This window comes from Toxorhynchites rutilus, chromosome 3 (assembly GCF_029784135.1).
Source record: "Toxorhynchites rutilus septentrionalis strain SRP chromosome 3, ASM2978413v1, whole genome shotgun sequence".
NCBI classification, from domain to species: domain Eukaryota; kingdom Metazoa; phylum Arthropoda; class Insecta; order Diptera; family Culicidae; genus Toxorhynchites; species Toxorhynchites rutilus.
Window position 1 is genome coordinate 168,966,810 of NC_073746.1, and position 17,058 is coordinate 168,983,867.

Below are 17,058 nucleotides of genomic sequence, written 5' to 3' on the forward strand. Positions count from 1 at the left end.
AAGCCGGCCAACCGGGAACATCAACGCCGAAGTCGAATATCCACGGCGCCAAAGGAATGCTCTATATTTTGTGGGACCAAAGGATGTGATCCACTATGAGCTGCTAAGCCCTGGTCAAACGATCAGTGGAAAAAATGCCACAATTGATCCATTTGGAGCGAGGTGTTGCCGAAAAACGTCCAGATTGTGCGACCAGACACGAGTCGATAATATTCTATCATGACAATTCTCGGCCTCATGTTGCTGTTCGCGATAAAAATTCTGGTTCATCTAACCTTGCCCCTTCCGACCATCATTTGTTTCGATCGATGCAGAACGCTTTGAATGGAACACGCTTTACTTCCGAACAATCAAAAATTGGCTGGATTAATTCTTGGCTTCAGAAGATGCACGCTTCTCCCGCGATGGAACCCGAAAGTTGCAAGAAAGATGGGAAAAATAAAGGCTAGCACTGGCCTTGGAATAACACATTGATAAATAACTCTTATTTTTCAAATAAATGTGTTTTTCACTATTTTGGTAGCGATGCCCCGATCAGTGTCTCAAAACTCTATACAGGCAAACTCTTTTTGTGCGGGGGATAGGGACCGCACAAAAAAATCGTGCAAAACTTCACCAGCAGCTTTAAAAAAACGTGTTCAGTACACATTTTGAAAAAAAACTTTTTTTGTGTGGTAGATAGGGACCGCATAAAAAAGTTTCCCCCAAGAAAATAACTCAAATCCACGCCATTCACCGTTCAATTTCCTTTTGTTTCCCTGCTTTGCGATGGGACACTTTGCCTTTTCGGTTGCGCGTGGCTGTTTCGTGCTTTTAGTTGTCGCTTTTAGCATGTCGAAACGTGTTGCTGTTGGAAATCATGTCATGCAAATACTTAGAAAAACTTAGAACATTTGATGAGAGGAGGGGAATGATTTCAGAGATGGATAATTGAGACGCAAATATGCTTTTTCACACAGAAATGCATATAAACCATCGAAAAAAAAACTAAATGAACGATAACTTCGTCAAATATGCTTCTTTTCGTACACCGTACAAAAAAAATCACACAAAAAAAAATTCGCACAAAAAAAGACCGCACAAAAACAGGTTTTACTGTACTGTTCTCTGATTCACTCGATCTTGAAGTACTTTCCGTAGTTAGGGCTCCATATTACGATAGTGGTATCCAAAAACTTGAGTTCGAGCAGCGCAAGTTTGTACGCTTTACATCGACTACCCTTTAATAAAACAAAGGTCATGTTTGTTTTTCATTCACGGGAATATCGATTGGTCAGAATTCATCAGGTACATTTAAAGTCCAGTCAATTCGTAAATATTCAATAATTGGGTCCAGCATATCGTGTTCAATGACATGAAAGCAATTTTGTATCACTTATGCGTTGACGTTATCTGTACCAGCCAATAATAACAATGAAAAACAAACACCTTCAAGTTCAGCAAAAGTGATGGAGAAAAACAATTCAGTTTGCTATGCTACGGACTAATTCAGGATGGTGATAAAAAAGGAAGGGACCAAATGGACCAAATTTTCCTTGAATCCTACCTCTCTATTAAGCCTTGTACAAAAATGTTTTGAGGTCATTAACAGTTGATTTGAACTGGCCATGATGAAAACAGCCAAGCAACTACGCTCGATGCTTTGCTCCTACTGCCAGCTCCCAAAGTGGTCTCATCGTTCCGCACCTTGACTGAGATGTCAGAGCAACCGGCTAAACGGCCAAACCTGGCCAAAATGGACATTTTTATGCGGAAGCGTAGTCGAGGACGGCCGCGTCTAGTGAAAAACATCTTCCCGGCGAGGAGCAACATCTTGATTATAATGGATGACGAAGACTACTTGACACTGGAGACCGGGTACTTTACGTCCCTCACAAAGAAGATTAATTATATTTGATTACCATATACGTGGCAACGCTCTAACAAAAGTCACGAGTGTAACTTATCTTGGGATTCAACTGAATGACTTTCGATTTCAACCGTCCTATGATCATTTCACAACCAAGCAACACGGCAACTAGGCCATCCAAACCAAACCATTTTCGAATATAGCGATGGATTTTTCGGACCCATATTGTTGGAAGTCATTGTACTAGAAAATGTTGTACGGCCCTCTAATCAGGTTACATGGTGCATAAGGATAGAACGAATTCAACGACGTTTCATTCGCTTGGCTTTACGAAACTTGCCTTGAAAAGATCCTGACAATTTGCCTCCATATCCTGATAGATACCGACAGGTATAGACAAAATCGCATCGAAATTCGTTCCACAACACTCATTCATAGATAAAACTCACCCTTCTATTCTCAGTTTATGCTTCACTTTATTTGAGACAAAAAAACATTCACCTATCATCTTCGCAAAGTTCATCCTCGATTTGAACGGAAATATACTATCTCGATTACGCTCATCTATTCTCAGAGAATTTTGCATTCCCTTATTTGCCTCTCGGAATGACGTTAGATGGTGATAAAATCAAATTGGAAACTTTTGCTTGAACCAGCGAGTGTCTCTGTAAAATCATTCGTTTTTCACTCAAATAGCAATCATTGAAGCCTCGATAATATATAGGTAGATAGTCGAAATCGAGTTGTTTCCTGTGCGCTATTGCAATGACTTTTTTTTGTTTCTAGTGTGAAACGATCTAAGCCAACGCAAAAGACTATATTAACGCAAGTTATTGGTGAGCGGGAAGGTAGAATGCTGAATGCTGACAAGGAAAAGAGTACAAGGGAAAATAAAATTATACATACTCGCAGATTGAGTCTATTTTGACTCACTCATTATTTTGTCTCGTGCGATCCTTCCAAAGCAGTATTCATTCATTGAATGTTGTTTTCCACTCTTTGTTTTGTTATGTTCACTCTCAGTCCCGAATGAAGATGGTCGGAGAGTGAAAAATGATTCATCGTGCAGTCTCACGATAGCCTGCTGCATTCTTTTCGCCATGATTATTCCAAGCAGATACAACAGTGATTTATCATTAGGTGCGAAGACATGAGCGAATGAACTTTTCCATACTTGGATACCGATTGTTGTATTTAGACACACTGGAACGCCGCTGGAAAATACAGCAATCGACGCTAGTTGCCATATTGACAAACGGGGGAACAGATGCTTCCGATCTGCTGTCAATGCTAAACTTTCATGTGCCAAATAGATCGCTTCGGAACACAACGTTGCTGCAACCAAGTTTCCATAGAACCATTTTTGAATACGATGAACCACTATCAATTTGTATTCGTGCGTTTTCGGACGTCGAAAAGTTTTTTTGATTTTAATGAACCAACTTTGTTAGTAGTATAAGACTTGTTTTGAATTATCTCTTACTTAACTCATTTTATTCATCTGGAATGGTGTCAAATGAATTATCAGAAATTTGAAAAACTAGAAAAATAGATAAATTACACATGAATAAGTTAGTGCTAGTTTTCTGCGAAAATTAAAGATTGTTTTTTAAAACGCAAAAAAAAAACATTTGATTGAATATTTATAAATCGCTAGTTACTCGTTTCTAGGATCTTTCAAACAGTATTTGAGTTCCTCGTCTTTTAGGGCTATCGATGAATCAAGCACATTCACCACAGCTAAAACTTCTAATATAAACTATGCCCAACTTCTATAAGACCACCCTGATTATTTCGTTGCAACACAAACGGTTAAAATTTCAACAAGATACATTCATACATTGTAGAATGCTTAGAATAAAGTATATTTAACGTCAATTTCGTTCAAAAGAATTATTTGTTTATTTATTGTGCTTAAATATGATAATTTCCGCTGTCAAGTTTCTATAAGACCATTTCAAAATTCATAAGTATTACCAATGAAAAATTTAAAATTATTGCCTGATTTACATGTCAATAATTGGCAACCTTGCCATTTTGGGCTAATAACCTGAAAAATTTGTGTTGGCATACTAATTACCAAATTTTTCTGAACAGCGTAGATTCTGCGTGCAAGGATCCCTCTAAGATTTTCAACAGGATTCAAGTCTGGAGAGCGAACCAGTCAGTCCAAAAAATTAAGTTTGTGGTCCTCAATCCATTGCTTAGTTTCCTAGCTGATATGAATAGTAGCATTGTTTTGCTGGAATGTGATTTTTTTTGACGATATCCACGCAAAAACGGTAGGAGAGAGAATTTCAGAACATGTATGTAATCCTTGAATGATGTGAAAGCTATCTTGAGCTTTCCAGTTGCACAGAATCCCACCCAAACCATGCACGAGCTTCCATCAAAATTCCTGGTTAAAAATACTGTTCCTTCTTCCGTAAATCACGTCAGTACCCGTTGGAACCATCAGGACCATCCAAATTGACCTTTTTTTTTAACCTAGCAAAGTTAAAAGTAAAAAAAAATAATTGAATAAAAATTTGTTAAAATGTATTCTTTTGAAAATGTGAGCTTTGGCAAAACTTAGACGTCTTTCGATGTAGATGGTGTAAGATTAGGAGCTTTAACCTTTTTAGCCCTCTTAATGTAAAGACTTTTTACCAAAATTTGACGAATTGTCTTCCGTGAAAATTTTAAATTCAAAGATTGCTTTATTTGCATAAGCGATTTTGAAGAATTTGAAACTGTTCTAACTATTTCCCGATTATCCCGACGAGCAATTTCTCTAATTCCAACATTTTCTTGGTGAAAGGACAATTTGATGTCCTTTTTCTCTATCCGTGAGCACTTTTCGTTCCGGCATTTTCCAGATGTATTAATCAAACTAACTAAAAACTACGGAAAATGTAACTGGTCTTATAGAAACTTGACACTTGAAAAACACAAAAACATTCGTTTACGCTCAACGCTTGCACACACAGATATGAAAATCATGCAGTGTATGATAGTAACCAATACAAATTCAATAGAATATAAATTGAAGCGTTGTTTGTTAACAATGACACAAAGCAGCAAGATCATCACCTGGTCTTATAGAAGTTGGACAGAGTGTATATTACGCTGTAGCTATTTTTAGGGGTAAGAGTATTCCTATTCTATCGATACGATTTTGCTTTACGATATGATACTTTCGGTTAATTAAACTTTATTATTGAAAAATTATGTGTGTTCTTAGATATGAAAGATTAGAAACACGTTGTCGTATAGACTCGGTTAAGAGATGCTCTTGGAAACATCCACTTTCATATCCATGGTTTTTCATGTTTGTATGAATGTTCTAGGGAAACCTTTTTTTCTCTCCATTCTATTTCTTTTGAACCATCAAAAAATTGAAAACACAAGCCATTTAGTTTAATCTTGTTTAATTGGCCTCAATTAACATTATTTCATATAGTAGACATATTGCATTGTAATGCTATTTGCACGACACTAGCCTGTATGTCCATTCCGACCAAGCGTCTTCTGACACATTTGTGTTTTAGTTGGAATAAATGCGAGGGAAAATATGAAAAACAAAGAAAATGAAATTTACGTGAAACTATTTCAAGGTTAACTTTAAGTTGCGTTGAAACCTTCAATAGAAATACTGTAAAGCTATTGCGTCGATAAATATATTCTTCTTTTACATCTCATGTCTAATTTCTAAATAAAAATCCAGTGAGATCCGTGCCGAGGAAACATTATCTCTACATCTATGAGGGCTGTTCAACGTAACATATATCCTAGATGATACATCGATAGATTAATTTCTGCAGCAATAGACTATGTTTTATTACTTACATATTTTCTAATAGTAAAAAAAAACTTGCTAATAAGCTTGTAACATACCTTCAAAGTTACGTTGATTGTCTTGGAAATATCTTTTAATGGATGAAATTCCCCTTAAAATTGATTGAACTATTTCACTTTTTATGACCTCAATATCCTTTTTTAACACGCAACTACTCACACTGAAGAGCCGCACTAACCTATCTCTTAATAACTCACATTCGACACACTTGTCAGCTATTACGGCAGCGTTTATACAGGATATATAGACTTCCAATACTTTTAATTCACTATGCCACTTTTAATTATTCCCAGCTATCGACGATGGCACACCTCAATACGATGAATCAATTTTTAATGTTCCAACGAGAAGTCGAAGCATGGACTGTTTCCTATGACTTGTTTAAAGTATATGAGAAACAATATTTCAATACACACCAGTTATCGATGTTAAAAATCCGCACAATCTAAAATTTACACCCGAATCAAAATTGTAAGACTATTTCTGTAGGCTGCAATTGCTGGGACCGCTAGAAATAAATTCTGATCCAGCCGATTTCCAGAGCTCACCGATGTGTCAATTACGTTCGAAGCGCATAGTGTGACTAAACCACTTTGGAGGTCCTGTGCAACTTAGAAGGCACGGAGCTCAGTTCGATACAGGCTTTGTGCGCGTTCAGGATCCGATATGCGGGAGCTCTATATTCAACAGTCTCTTACCTGTCTCCATTAAATGGTGCGGCGTGGTTGATGGTTCGGAAATTGATTTGCCCCGAAAAATATAATTTACTCCTACGTACATTGCATGGGTTTCTAGGTGTGTTTCATTCCGCCGTGTGCAGACAAAAGAAAGTCCACGGCGAAGGCGGCGAAGGGGAACTACTTTCCCCCGTGTACTGTAGTACTGGCATGCAAAGACCTAAAGTGTTGTTTACTTTCCTGCTCTCTAAACTAACACTCGCTCGGAAAACGATTACGATCGATTGTCTTGGAGGTGCAAATTGCTTCCGATGGCAGAGTATTGGATTTGATGTAAAATCTATTTGATTGATGATTTTATGGGCTTCGAGATTTTAATGGAATAAACTTCGTTACACACATTCAAGAGAACTTCACAAGGTCTCGAATTTATTTTGCACACGCTTAAATTTAAACTTTTTTTTGAGTATTTACAATGATTCAAAAAAGATATAGGACATCAAGTGGTTCCTGTTAGAAGGTCTTTTCATTTCAATGACATTGTTTCATGAGCCTCGTCCCCTCCTTTATGGGTAAAAACTTTTTCGTTGGTGACTAACGTCTGTGTAAAGAGTGACAATTGCATCTTCCACGAGATCTCCCATCTGTTTTCATTTAGATTTTCCATTTCACCGGCTACGGTTCTGATTTTGTATTTTGTCTCGATATTTCGAGTTGATTTTTTGAAATTTGTCACTTGAGTGTCATTTTACAAATGAATTGCGTCGTTAATAACCTTGTTTCACAAAAATACGTAATAATTATGAGGACAAATGCTGCATATGTGTTTCATTCGTATTGTTGGACGAGAGAGGATTTTCAATTGAAATAAACCAACTCTATTCAACTCTATTGTGACGGTTTAAAAATCCTACAAAGATTTTATTATAATCACGTATTACATTTTTATAATAAATCTTTCTTTGAGGTCCCTCCACGGTCTATTTTTCACCGTTCCTCCTCTAATGTTTAAACCTATTGTTTCGAAGAATAAATTTGATTTGAATTTCATTCTATACATCAATCTCACCTTCAACTACCACGATAATAAAATAAATTTTAATTAACTTGATTTTACTTCATTCAATGTTCAACTCTTAATTTAATAACAGCGTATAGCGATTCAATTTACCCTTTCCTTTCAGTTCTATCTTCATCTCTGTTGTTTCTCTCTAGCTTGATATTATATTTTCTTGCAACATCTCGAGTCGTTGTTTTGGAGTAGAGCGCGCACGCATATTGCGTAACACGTATCGATGGCTAACAGCTGTATGTACATTTTGAAATTTTGTTGCTTTGTTGTTGGAAGCTTGCAATCAACAATGAACCATATGATCGGGGTTCTGCCGAAATGAACCAAGCGCCAAGTCTTAAAAAATGAGTTATTTACATCACTGGTAGCAAAAACTAATAAACTATCGACTATAGAATGACCAACAACATGGCATCTGACGATAGTGATCGTTTTCATCAAAAAGAGTGTTTTTTCAGATTTATTCTAAACTTCATCAGATTTTTTGTGTTTCGGACAGCCATTGGAAACAGTAATCGTCGAAATTTCGTAAGAAAGACAACCAAACGGTTGCCCTGAAACGTGAAACCACGTTAAGAAGGCTGACCTGCGTTTGTCAAAATTGCGTTCAGCCATAACAAACCAAGTGTAAATCAAACAAATCTATTTTCATTAATTGAGATATTATTTTGTTGAAAACAGTAAAAGTGAGTCAACACATATACTATTTATGAAATTAGTCAAGAACCGTTACAAAATACTAATGTATGGTATAATGATATTGTGTTAATGTACTTGGTTCGCTCTGGCTGAAAAGAGAATGAAGTTTTGGCATACACGATTCCAGCCCTTCTGGTTATCTAGAACAAAAAAATCGAACAGTTTCTAAATCAGTAAAGATGCCGCTATCGCATGAAAACTTTTTTTCTAATGTTTCCCGATTTTTTTTAAATAGTAAAATTAGAGGTTCATGCAATAGAGAGATGCATGCAGATTCTATTCATATAAATTCGACAAGAATCGGTTCAGTAGAACTTGAGATACCCTGTACGCTAGTTTGAAAAAACTAGTTTCGAGAAAAACGCTCTTGAAGTTCATTGTTATGGCCTACAAGGTCAGATACCACATCACTAAAATGGCTCTAACTCGGTAAATAGTTGGATTTTCGATAAGTCCTTACTAGGGTATATTCTTGAATACATAAACAACAGAAATATGAAAGAAAAAAATGGTTTTTTTTCAAATTTCTAGACTTGAACACTGCCTTAACTCATTTTCCGTACAGGTCAGAAATCTATCTTCTCTTTTAAGCAATAAAACACAAAAGGCGGCAGAACGCTAGAATGAAGGGAGCAGGAAAGAGGTCACCATACAACCAAGTTGTCATCGTTGTGACACCTTTCATTTGAAACTGCTAAATATTCGGTAGGTAGCGTCGTTCGAGAGATTCAAGGGATGGTTGCTTTCATGGCCACCTTTCGGATTAGGACAACCTTCCCCTATATGATATCTCTGAACAGCCGAATGTGGCTTTTTTTAGAGCCGCTTCGGTAGATATCGTTCGGTAAAAATGTTTTCAGTAATGAAGATTTTGCTTCTGTTGAAGCAACACTTGCGACGATCTGTTGAAGCAACCAGAGTGCGACGATCAACCGATGGTGATTGGTGATGTCTTGCTAATGTTTCAGACCCTAAGATCAATCAGATAATCAGATCTCTCGACATTTTCAATCCTCTTAAAACTCCCATAGCATGAGGTATAATATCTGTACCTAGTCCCTAGTACCTGAGCTTCGACGAGCTTCAAACGTGCCTGAAGGCCCACCAAAGTTTTATCGGGCTCATCCTGGCAACCGCGATATTAATCCATTCGTCATATTAGTAGCTGTCACCATACTAACACCATAACACCATATCATACGAACATACTAGCATGACCGGGATCGAGCCTATTGTGCCAGTTTGCCCTCCTTCCATCGCTACTGTTCATGGTTTTTCCACCGTGCTGTCTCTCTGGCTTTAACAGCACACTCACTCATCTTTTACAACTATGTAAATGACTATTTTGTTTATTGTGTTAGTGTCAAAATATTTCCCGGCTTATCCAAAGTGCTGCAGAATCCGTTTGCAACTGGTTATTATGAAGAGAACAAGAGGGACCTTTCAGGTTTTGTGACATAGAGTGCTTCCCGATTAGGGAAGCCTACAGAGTGCTTGATAGATTTTTGGAGTAAACAACACGTTTTATAAAATATACACCAGTCAGTGATAAATGCGATGAATGTTTTGTGGTTTATTTTTTTCGTAACATATGAAAATTGTAAATAATTTCATTCAAAAATATCGCCTCCTTTTTCGATGACGCCGCTTCCGGAAACTGCCGCATTCACGTTTTACCATGTTTCGATCCATAGATGTCATCACATCCTTTCAGCAACCTAAGTGTGGTGTGAGGCGTTCTATTGGTGTCCCGCTCGACGACGCCCCACACAAAATATTCCAAAGGCTTGTTAGAGGGCCAAATTTTCTTCTCCCAAAACTCCGGAACATTTTCAGCAAGCCATTTCGGGGTTTTCTTGGCATTATGAGCAGGTGCATTACATCCGCCTCGCTGGAGACTACGCCTAGAACTATCACATGGGTCGGAAACTTCGTTGACATGACGATAGGAACCTAACTACGAACTGGTGCAAGTCACCTGTCATTCTTTCGATTCACCTTTTGATCCTGATTGAACCTTTTTTCATCAGAGAAAGAGATTACAGGTTTAGTATGATGAGGATGCTTCAACCGACTTAGGAGTTTTATGGCTTTTTTAAATCCTCGTGATGTAGTCGCAGCGTTAATGAATTCACCTCTGCGTAGCGCCTACGGCTTATAGCCAAGGTTTTTGACAATTACTCGCCGGATTCAGAAGTCTCAACACCCGATTTCCCGAGCATAAGCCTTATTGACCTCGCTGTATTCTTTTAAATCATTTTTTCTATTTTTTACTCTGCTTTGTTCAGCAGTATCGGAACGACACTTGTATTTCTTCCGGATCGTTACTTGATAGTTTATTACTTTTCCAAGCCTTCTTTATAAAATAAACTGTTCTTTCCGACACTTTTATCTACCGGAGATAGTTACGCAAGCCACAGCGGCCATAAAACGACGACGATCACTCTCTTGTTTCGACATCTTTACGTTTACTCAACATTGTTTGTGTTACCTTCTTCTTCTTCTTCTTCTTCTTAAATGGCACCAACGTTCCTAGAGGAACTTCACCGTCTCAACGTAATATTACTTGCGTCATTTTTTACTAGTACTTAGTTGAGATTTCTATGCCAAATAACACGCCTTGAATGCATTCTGAGTGGCAAGCTCTAGAATACGCGTGACCACAGTGCAAGTCGGAGGAAAGTTCTTTTACGAAAAATTCCCCCGACCAGAACGGGAATCGAACCCGAACCCCCTGCATGTTAGGTTTTGACGCTAACCACTCGGCCACGGGAGCACAGTGTTACCTGATATATCTGAATATTGTTCCGAAAGCATGAGAAATTGTTATTTGAAATTTACTGCATAAATTGGTCACGCACCCTGTAGTGTTACTCTTGCTGACAACTATGGGTCGGATTCAGTTCTGGTAACAGAGTATGAATTATTCGCCTCGCGTAATCCGCATGATGGAAGAGTGTCAAAGAAGAATATAAACTTGCAGCACCAAAAGTGATCATCACCTTTTGGTTCACGTGCTTATGACGGATTTCGCGCCAACTCGACCAGATGTTGGCATGACCCTCTCAGAACTCAATGAAACTTTCTGGGCGTGAAGACCAACCTAATTAAGCAACTTGGCATACTTAGTTTTCCGAAAATTTATCTAGACTAACATATGGAAAGCTAAATAAAAAATAGAAAATAGCTTTTTTGCCTTAAATATGCACAAGTTGCGATGTATGGAAGAGTTGTAGGGCACATATTTATCTACAATTTATCTTTTCAGTGTCGTATTTTTTCGGAATATACAATTATTTTTCTCAAACTCTTCCATAGATCACTTTTTTGTAGGATTTACCATTTTCGAGTAAAAAAAATTAGAAAAAATAACCAAAAATATTTAGTCTTTTCCATATATTAGTTTAGAAGTTGCTTAATTAGGTAAGGTCTTCACGCCCAGAAAGTTTCATTAAGTTCTGAGAGTCTCACGTCATGCCAACCCCATAGACGAGTTGGCGCGAAATCCGTTTTATGTATCATGAAGGGCTACACCCGTGCACCCGTGGCCGAGTGGTTAGCGTCTCACATTATCATGCCGGGTGTTCGGGTTCGATTCCCGTTCTGGGCGGGGGATTTTTCGTCAGAGAAATTTCCTTCGACTTTCACTGTGGTCACGCATATTCTAGAGCTTGCCCCTCGGAATACATTCAAGGCTTGTTATTTGGCTCAAGAAATCTCAACTAAGTATTAATAAAATGACGCTAGTTAATGCATACGTTGAGACGGCAAAAGTTCCACAGGGAACGTTAACGCCATTCAAGAAGAAGAAGAAGAAGAAGATCATGAAGGGCTAACCGAACCAGAGTTCTCTCGTTCTCGTTTGTGTCATAATTCGCAGCATGTTGCTCAAACGAATGGCACTGCGGCAAATTACTTCTGTAAGATCGTATTAGAACAAACGATAGTGAGTCAGTGAAACGTTCAATCAAATACTGCTACCATTCCAAATGAATCGCGAACTGTTACACGCATACACCAATGCAATAACGCTGTTATTATTTGAATGATATTTTATTCAAAACATAAAATATAGTTATTATTGGCAACAATTTCGGTCGATATTTCATTTTTTTTTATCCAAAATATATATTTTTATTAAGGCTCATATGGCGTCAGCCTAACGGGGCCGGGAGTTCAATATTTCGACAATGTTTGATTGATGATTTTATGTTATGATATTTCATTGTTAGGTTTAATTTTAATCGTATTACAGCTACTAGTAAATAAAACAAAAAAATATTTTGATAATCATCTACTCGCAACTTCGTATCTGCCTTATTTAAAATTAATAGATCAACACAAGAATAATTCGAAAAATCGAAGAGCTACTTTGATAATTTTTAATGTCTTTGAATAGCAACCATATAGTAATGGTTTTGCATCAAAACTTTTCTTCACAATTACTCTGAAAAAAAAAACACAAATTATGATGTAGGAAAAAACTTTCGAAAGTTCGATTCTTCGAACAATCATTTTCCAGTAAATGGATGATTGGAAAAAATCTTGAACATTGGGATTTTTAAGACTTATAATAAATAAATAATACAGTGGTAGACATTAGTTTAGCCGCACCCTATTTTTTCTCAAATTTGTTAAAAATAAGTCAATTATTTGTACAGTTTTGTTCATAAAAGACTATTATTGTTCATTTGCATCGAATTCATTCTAAAAAAAAGTATAAATATATTTTTTGTTTTCTAAGTAATTGAAACATGTGGAATCAAGGTTTTGTGCGGCAAATTTCGAGTCCAATCGGTAGCTAATATTTAGTATGTCCACCTCCATTTCGGATCACTTTGAAAACTCGTTTTGGCATCGAGTCAGGCAACTTTTAAAGTGAGGCTGGAAATGTTGTCAAAATGTCATCCGTTTGCATAGAACATCTCGGTCAAGATTCTCCATAGATTCTCTATGGGATTTCAATCGAGGTCATTCAAGCAGGTCATTCAAGAAGCGGAATGTCCTTCTCAGCAAACCATGCCTTCGATTGCTTGGAAACGTCGATCTATAAATAATCCTGCTGAAAAAACGATATCCTCGGTAACGTTATTCTCAATATGGCCAATCAAAACGTCCTCCAGTAATTGAAGATACTTTTCGGAGTTCATTCGGATGAAAATGAAACAAATGGGAAGTTTACTGTGATAGGAAACGGATCCCCACACTGTCAAACTTCCGCCCCCAAAAGTTTCGCTTCAATCTCACGTCATTCCGTCGACTTAAATTGTACCAATAGCAACTGTCCGGGCCATCCAAATTGAACTTTTTTCGGAAAATACAACATAACTCCATTCCAGTTCCCATTCCATGTATTGACGGGCGAAAATGAGATGGTTCTGCCTTTGGGTGGCGGTCAGTTTCGGCATCCCTTGAAGTTTCTTCCACATTATGTTTGGTGACTCGCTCAAGATGCGCGCAATATGCCTCTTCGTTACTGGAACAACCGATTCTGCCTTAATGTATGAGCAGGACATCATTTCTTGGTTGCTTCGTGTCTTATTCGACCTTTAAGGCGCAAAGTAACTTTGGCGTTCCCTTTTGTCGGTCGTTATATCCCATATTTCAGGCACTATTTTAAGAAATTCCGTACCACTTTCTAAGATCGACCAATTTTTGTTACGATCGAGCGATTAGAAAACTTTTGTTCACTGAATATCTTTATTATTTTCCGCCCCTCTTCCGTCAATGGAATACCTTTCGCCATTCCTTTAAATTCTACGTAGATCACTAATCTGACCAACTTCTTACGTTGTACATCTAATATTTACCTTGTAAATTGAACATTCCCAAGTATTTTTTCAAAAAAGACAGATAAAGGCTTGATGATTATGCGAAAACCTGATTTTTATGCCCTGCGGCTAAACGCATGTCTCGGGAAAAAACGACGTTTGAATGTTTATATCCACCGATGCCGCCTTGTGTGTGTGATTGTGACGCGCGCCTTTTCAATAAAATTGATTTAAATATACTACCACTACAGCAAATAAGTATCCCGATAAAAAGAACATTTCTTATTGTTTTGTAAGTGTTTCAAGTTTTTTCCAGGTGCGGCTAAACGAATGTCTATCACTGTAGTGCTCCCGTGGCCGAGTGGGGGATTTTTCGTCAAAGAAATTTCTTCCGACTTGCACTGTGGTCACGCATATTCTAGAGCTTGCCACTCCAGAATATATTCAAGGTGTGTTTTTCGGCATAGAAATCTCAACTAGGCACTACTAATAAAAATGACGCAAGTAATACCCCCGTTGAGAAGGCAAAAGTTCTACTGGGAATGTTAATGCCATCCAAGAAGAAGAATAAATAAATAAATAAATAAATAAATAAATAAATAAATAAATAAATAAATAAATAAATAAATAAATAAATGAATAAATAAATAAATAAATAAATAAATAAATAAATAAATAAATAAATAATTTTTTACCAACATAATTAAACCGGTATTTTTTCAAACTATTACTCTTTCTATCGGAAGGGGACGAACCTTCTAATCGATTAGACTATATACTGATTCAAAGCTACAGATCAGAGCTGCAAGCTAATTGCCTGTCTCAATTTTGTCAGTTGGATCATTCACTTTTCCGGCGACAATATCACGTAGCTAGAAAACATATACATCATTATACGCATTTCGTGTGGGAAATTCCACTGGTGCTTCTAGCTTTTATTCTCCCGGTGACCTAAACACAATTTCAACCCCCAGAATATCAAACCATTATTGGTTATACCATCTAGAGTCCAACAAACCGGTGCAGTAGGACAGTTTGTGTACATTTTTACCGGTTACAAATGATACGCGTGTCCGACCGTGTATTTGTTGGCGTGTGTTATCTGTGGACCAATGTTGCCCTCAATAAATCTATCATACGAGCAGCATATGCAACGGAAAATTGTGCTGCCCACATATACATTTATGTGACCATTTCGTTATAGACAGTTTGCCTCGACCAGTAATTGCTGTTTCATGCGGTACCATGGAAATCGATAAATTATAGAATCAGCTTTACATTATTCACACGGAACAAATCAATGGGAATGTTCGAAGTGCCGGCGCTCTGTTTTAATTCCAGCGAAGAAACATATTCTGTGCCCCAATAATTCTACGCAATAACACTTTGAAAGTGGCCAGACATTGGTTATTAGGTCATAACGACAATTTGAAGGGATTTTTTAAATCGCACCAAGCAAACTAATCGCGGAAAATTACTCCTTTGTAATTCACTAATAGCACTCATGAAAATCATCCCGCAAATTAGCGGTGCCAAATTCAAGGTTAACGTTGCATCAACTGAAGCAATCACTGTCCATAAAGTTATTTGCCGCCTTCAAGAAGTGACGGCAAATGAATGTTGAAACAGATCAGGAGAGGCAAATTAGCGTTGTTTCCCTCATCAAAAGCTGTGCAATTTCACGAGGTTGCATGTCGGATACCATAAAACGGCATTGTTCTATACGCCACCGATTCTGCGGAAGGCAATGTTAGTCATGATTTTGTTGTCAATAAGTATGACAGACTTTGCGGTGTCTGAGTTGTCTCCGGAAAATTTATAGTATGTGTGCATAATTGAACGATTATCCAGGCGCTCACGACAATCCTTGTTAATACTAACGTTTAGGTCTCGTTAGTATACACACACTGGTGCTCACAGTGCGTCACTGAATGGAAAATGTGTGTATGTAAATCGGAAGGACCTGAAGAGTTTATTAGCCCATGACTAACCTGAAAATGTCTATCATGATTCTATCAAATACGCCATAGTCCAAGTACTGTGTACTAGGTGATTGACTGTCCCAAATTGGGAAAATTATATTACTCATCAGAACATCCAAATCGAACCGGTTCATTGATTTCCAAGTTAACTGACAACGGCGATTCATCCACTGAGGATGAAAGGCTCATTGCATGCTGAACTGAGCCATTTCAATATCTATTTTATTACCCCTAATCAATAGGTCAAACACTGACCGAAATAACGTGACAACGGATAATTAAAGTACTCCTTTTAACACCTTGTTACTGGAACTAAACGAGGTCACAGTGCAGTGAGGTGTGCGCGTCTTCGTAGTTAATTGAAGTCTGACTTGTGTCAATTCGTTATAAAATATTAAATGCACAACGCATTTTGTTTTCACTCCGGAGAAAATGTTTGTGCTGCTTCGGGTGCCTTTATCGTTTAGGCTAATGAACTAAGAATGTCTGGTTCTCATATTCTTTGAGAATAGAAGTTTGGTACGCATAGCAGATATTATTTCATGTTTAAACTGTTTCTGGGTATGAACATTTCAATTTATATCTTTCAATTTAGCTGTTTATACTATTCGTACAGGTGAGAAATGCAGATTTCTCAAAGGTAGATCCTAGATGAATGTGATATGAAGTAAAATTGCTTATACTCTCGATAAAAAAAATAGCGGAACCGAAGGCAACATATTTTTTTCGTAATTTCCATAGCGTTATAAACACATTGAGATCATGTAGATTCTAAGTTTTAGAATATTCTACATACAAACTTTTTTTCTTCTCCAAACATTCTAGGCAGTTACGCATAGTTTTTTACTAATCTATAGCGTTATAGCGTTGATCTAATCTACCTCGATCTAATATCTACTTTTGAGAAATATGTATTTCTCAACTGTACGAATAGTATAGACTGCTGAATAAAATAATGAAATATATGAATTGAAAGTTTTTTTCAATAAAATCAATAACGAATTCAATTAACCCAAGTTTTCTATTTTCATTTGTTTCATAGAACGTCCCAGTGAGACTTTTCACTATATAGAGAAACTGAAAGATGCGAAACCCAGATCGAGTGTTTTCAGCTGCGCATTATGCGGGCGCTACACGATTCGTCCAACGTTTCACTAGAATGTTGGACTC

The 17,058-nt window shown here is 37.3% G+C and overlaps 1 protein-coding gene across 6 annotated transcripts in view; it reads right to left on the minus strand.

Moving 5' to 3' along the window:
* LOC129779322 (arginine kinase-like) overlaps nt 1–17,058 on the minus strand; it is an 80,365-nt gene that overhangs the window by 37,756 nt on the left and 25,551 nt on the right. The window contains exon 1 of one of the 6 annotated variants that reach the window (XM_055786735.1): nt 5,726–6,278. The exons of the other annotated variants lie outside the window; for them this stretch is intronic. The gene's annotated coding sequence lies outside the window, so the exon portion shown is untranslated. Of the gene's footprint in view, nt 1–5,725; nt 6,279–17,058 lie in introns of those variants that run through there. 6 annotated transcript variants of the gene reach the window in all.